At 40.9% G+C, this 5692-nt stretch overlaps 1 non-coding gene across 1 annotated transcript; it reads right to left on the bottom strand.

Annotated features, from left to right (window-relative positions):
* Positions 1-3314: 3314 nt before the first annotated feature.
* LOC145561007 (small nucleolar RNA R71) lies at positions 3315-3421 on the bottom strand. The gene has a single exon (XR_014093590.1). It is a non-coding gene; the product is annotated as a small nucleolar RNA R71 (small nucleolar RNA).
* Positions 3422-5692: the final 2271 nt, after the last annotated feature.

Consider the following 5692-nt stretch of genomic DNA (forward strand, 5'->3'; position numbering starts at 1 on the left):
TTGCAAAGTTAGGTTGTAGTTTATATGAAAATACATAATAGTAAGGTTGTATTATTATCATAAGTATCATAGATTGCTCACAAGTGCATCTACTACGACTTTAGTATCCAGACGCGGGATGACATACTTGTCGGTGCCCTTGTCCTTACCATGCATAGCACACTACCAATCAATTGCACGAACAACCAAGGTGGAGACCATGGACGACATTGGTTTATCAGATGTTGATATCTTTGATGCGGGGTATAGACCATCTTTGATCCACTTTGGTCTATTTTCCGCAAATGTCTTACAACCCATATGATGGTTATACAATTTCTTCCCCGCATTGATTCTAGCTTGCTCACTTTTCTCCTACACATAACAAAATGTTAGCTTAATTATTTGTATTGAACCATATTTATTTGTCAACTCTAATTGATAGATAGATAACTACATACAAGTGCAGTAAAACTAGTTGATTTCGCCACAAACTTCTCCCACTCCTTCACCGTAATTTGTGGACATACATCCCACGGTTTCCTCTCAGGTTCCTCCGATCTCCATAAGCATTCACTTTTTTCTTTGAACTTTTCCTTCTTTTCTTATGGATCCATCTTGTCCTCAAGGAACTTTTGAAGTTTTTGAACCTCTCTTGTACAAATGCGAAAAAAGATTTACTCTTGGCCGTCTCATCAACAATGTTAAGCACACTTTGGAACAATATATGAAAACGTCCTCGTTAGGCAATGACAAATACAGAAAAATAATAAAACACACAAAAAAATAAATAAATAAAAACAGGAACCACAAGCTGTCACCCAGGCAGCTGCCGAGGCCAGTGTAGTAGCCCAGGCAGCTGCCCAGGCAAGCTGCAAGAGCCCTGGCAGCTGCCCAGGCAACTACAGCAGCCCAGGCCAGCTGCAGCAGCCTAGGAAGCTGCAGCAGCACCCCAGGCAGCTGCACAAGCCACTACAGCAGCCCAGGCCAGCTGTAGTAACCTAGGGAGTTGCAACAACACCCCAGCCAGCTGCTTAGGCCACTATAGCAGCCTAGGCAGCTGCCCAGGGAGTTACAGCAGCACCCCAGGCAGCTGCCAAGGCCACTGCAACAACCCAGGCAGCAGCCTAAGCCGCTGCCCAGGGAGCTGCAGCAGGTGCCCAGGTAGTTACAGCAGCCTAGTCAGCTGTCCACAATGCTGCAGTTGTCCAGGTGATGTGTCTATTTTATATACTGTTTTACCCCCGTCCCTTGGTCATAATTAGTAGTGTTTTTGGCTCTTTAGAGCCACTCTTATTACTAATTGTTGTTTTCTAGTGTTTTCGTAGATTTGGTTGACTTTTGCAGGGATTTATGCTTTTGGAGTATTTTCCCGAGATATTTTGGAGTAATCACAAACATTGAAGAAGCACGACCAGATTTTATAGCCCAGGGCCGGTTAGAACCATCGAACCGGTGATTAAGGGCTCGGTATAGGTCATACCGGGGCATTTGGACCGAGTATTCAAGACCCAAAGAGGAAACCCAGATTGGCCCGAAGAATTGGAGCCCAATCGTAGTCCAAATAATGGCCCAAGAGAGCCGCCCGGCCAAAGAGGCTGGCGCCCGGAGGCGCGCCCGGCCGGGCGGGAGAAGCTTAGGCTGGCGCCCGGTGACGCGCCCGGCCTGGCGCGAGATTATTATTATGAGCAAAAAGGCGCGCCCGATCGGGAGGTGCCTCGCCCGATCGGGCACGTGTATTTCTTAGGAGACGATTAGCGTCGTTTTAATTTGTTTTAGTTTAGGATTTTGTACGGAGTATAAATACTCCTCCGTAATACGATTTTAGGATCTCTTCCTCTCACGTTTTACACTTTCTTTACTCTCTTAATTGTTCTCTTAGATTTCTTTTCTCTTAAACCTTTGTCCTTAATTCTACTCTTAATTCCAGATTTATTTTGGTAACGATTTCTCTTCTCTTAATCTTAGTTATTTACTTTATTCTTTTTATCATGTCTTGCTTTATTACTTTGATTGGTTTAATTTCTGCTATGTGTGAGTAATTTTATTTCTAGGGTTTATGGGGATCCATAAATAATATGAAGGGGTAATTTTTCGTTGTTAATTATCAATGCTAGATTAATTTCCTATTGATTGATTTAATGCTCTGTGACTAGTTTAGGCCTGATCTTTTATGCATGAGTTTGGCAATATTAATTCGAGATTCGACATATGAGAATTAATGTTTAGGTCTAGTTTCAATAGGCAGGTTATTTTATAAATGGTTAAGTCGAGATTCAAAAGATGAGATTTAATATCGGTAAATTAATTGTGTGATTATAATACGTAGCGAAAGCCCTTTATAATATGATTGATGTATGCATTGATGAATGATTACTATATTCTACCCTGGAGTATTATTTATTGGTGATCCTATGCCCTAGATCCTTTTATATATTGTTTTCTCCCTATTCTCAATCTTCGTAGTTTAGTTTCTTATTCAAATATAAATATTGGTTACTTCATAATCTAGATTATTTTAGTTAATTAGGAATAGAAAGACTTTTTTCCCTGTGGAGATTGACCCTACTTCCTTATCTACTTTAGTTAGAGGATTTAGGAATTACTTTTGATTAGTGGATACGACTTTACCTTGTCAAAATTTGGCGTCGTTGCCGGGGAAACGGTTTTATTTTTATTTATGATTGTTTTTTGTAGTCTAGATTATTTCCCTTTTGTCTCAGAGAGCGTTAGTTCTCTGAGACAAATCTCACATTTGCTTCTAGTTTTTGTTTATGCCCATGTGTTCCAGATCAGGTTACATCCCATTCGATCCTGAGATCGAGCGTTCCTTCCATAGACAGAAAAATCTCTACAAGCAAATCCTGGCGGATTCTGGTAATAATAATAATAATCACCGAAACCCTCCAACTGGTTCTAGCGATTCAGAGACATCATCAGACGCAGAATTAGAGATGACGGCTCCAAAGAAGCTTAGTGATTATTCACAACCAAAGCTTACGGATTTTCTACATCTCACCCCTACTCCGGCTCTTGATGGGGTTCAATTTGAAATTAAACCTCAATTTATAACGATGATAGAGAGGAAGCAATTTAGTGGAGCCAAGGGTGAAGACCCTAATCTTCACATTGTCGACTATTGTGAATATTGCAACACCATCAGGCAAGCCGGGGTCACTCAAGACCAAATCAGGGAGATTCTCTTTCCCTTCTCTTTAACTGGAAAAGCTAAATTGTGGTTTAATGGCTTAAATAGAACTACACTTGGTATAACTGACTGGGAAACTCTTGTTTTGAATTTCTATAACAAGTATTATCCTGCAGAGAGAACAGTAGTACTACGGAGTGCGATCCAGAACTTTGCCCAAGAAGCCGATGAATCTTTATATGAGGCTTGGGAGAGGTTCAAAGATTTACAAAGAGATTTCCCTCATCATAATTTAGCGCAATGGCAGTTAATCCAAGCCTTTTATAATGGCCTTGGAAATTCTTCTCGGACAATTTTATACTCTGCAGCTAGTGGGAGGTTCATGAATCTTGATGTTGAAGATGCAGGTCATATTATCGAAGACATGGCGATACACAATTACCAATATGGGAATCCTAGAGGATTTGCTAACAAGGGGAAGCATAGTGTCGACTCTATATCCTTTTTGCAAGCTCAACTAACCTCTATTTGCCAAAAATTAGATAATCTGAGCACTGCTAATGTAGTTAATGTTTCTGCGATTAATAATAATTCTAATGAGGCTTTCTGTGAAAATTGTGGTATTGTAGGTCATTGGGAGCAGGATTGCAGGAGTTCCGTGGAGCAAGTTAACGCCTTCCAAGCTTATAGGCAGAATAACCCATACTCCAACACTTACAATCCTGGGTATCGGAATCATCCGTACCTTTCCTACCGGAGCACTAATGTTCAAAATCCACCACCACAAGAACCACAGGCGCCACAGCAACAGCAACAGAAATATTATCATCCCAACGCTAGCCAAAAGAACTAACCACAACAAACCTCCTCATCTCCCGACCCTTCTCTGGTGGAAATTAGAGCAATGTTGGTTAATATGCAAAAGCACATGGAGAGTAGAGATGCGACAATTGATCAAATTCTAGCGCATAATAAAATTGTAGATAATCAAATTACGCAACTCTCCCCTACTCTACAAGCCCGCCAACAGGGAGCTCTGCCGGCGAAGCCAACCCGGCCTACGGATCAAGCATTTGCAATTACTCTAAGGAGTGGTTCAAACTATGAAGGGCCCTCTATGCCTAGAGTTGATGATCCTTTTTTATTAAATAATGCTAATCTTGATTCCGTTAAACCAAACAATGTAGTTGATAGCCCTGCAGGGCTAAAGGATAATACTAACATATCTAATTCTACATTGCAGGGTATAACTCCAGAGAAGGTGGCTACTCCAGACAAGAGTAATAATGCTCCAAAGCCAATTATCAAACTTCCATTCCCCAATCGTCAATTGAAGACAAACTTGGATAAGCAGTTTGGTAAGTTCCCGGAGGTAGTAAAAGATTTGAAATTAACATTTCCCTTTACTGAATTGATCACACAAATCCCCTCGTATGCAAAATTTATGAAAGAAATATTGACGAGAAAAAGATCTATTAGTGAGGTAGAGACAGTAGCTTTCACTGCAGAGTGTAGTGTCGTACTTCAAAATAAGTCTCCACCTAAATTAAAAGATCCGGGTAGTTTTTCTATCCCTTGTCATATTGGCAATCTCTTGATTGATAATTCATTATGTGATTTGGGTGCTAGTGTTAGCGTCATGCCATTATCTGTGTGTTCTAAGTTGAATATGGGTAAATTAAAAGCTACCAACATAACTCTACAAATGGCCGACCGTTCTTTCAAATACCCCTTAGGTGTTTTAGAGGATGTCCCCGTTAGAGTAGGTAAATTTTACATACCTGTAGATTTTGTTGTTCTTGATATGGCTGAGGATATGCAAACCCCAATTATTTTGGGTAGACCATTCCTTAACACTGCAGGAGCAGTCATAGATGTAAGAAGTGGTAAGTTAACATTATCAGTAGGGGATGATAAAGTTGTTTTTAATCTGAATAATGCCCCTAAAAGCTCCATGGCTGAGGAGAAATGTTTCAGTGTTAATGTGGTTGTAAATTATTCTAACAAACCCCAAGCTCTTGAAAAAGATCCCTTGGAGGCGGTATCTTGTGTTGCATCCTTTTAAGATGAGATAGACAAATGGAAGAAGGAAGTCGATGCAATAGAAAGAGCACTCTACAATGTTGGTCTTGGTTTCGAGGATGAACAGGTGGAACCGATCGAGCAAGTTGTGCGAATCGAGCCTACGGTAAGTGTTCCGCCAGATCGAGTTGAAAGTGTTGCATGCAAGGAAAATTTGAAGCAATCCTCGATCAAAGAAGGATCTTTAGTGTGTAGCATTAAATATCCACCATTCCAAGTCAAGGAGGATCCACCAGATAAGGTGATTTGGCGTCCCACAGGGTATGTCAGGAAGCCCCATCGCAGCCTGAACACCGCTAGACCGGGTAAGAAACCACCCGATCAAGCGTTAGGCCAAGTGTCCTAGATATTGTACTTGGTAAGAAGGTCGTGCGGGACCTAGATAAACCAGCGCTTTGCGGGAGGCAACCCGTATTTTTAATGCTTTTTAGACTAGTTTTTATTTCCTTTTTCCTTATGAGAGGAGAGATGAGGGAATTTAAT

The sequence above is a fragment of the Chenopodium album genome, chromosome 9 (assembly GCF_948465745.1).
Source record: "Chenopodium album chromosome 9, dcCheAlbu1.1, whole genome shotgun sequence".
Lineage (NCBI taxonomy): Eukaryota > Viridiplantae > Streptophyta > Magnoliopsida > Caryophyllales > Amaranthaceae > Chenopodium > Chenopodium album.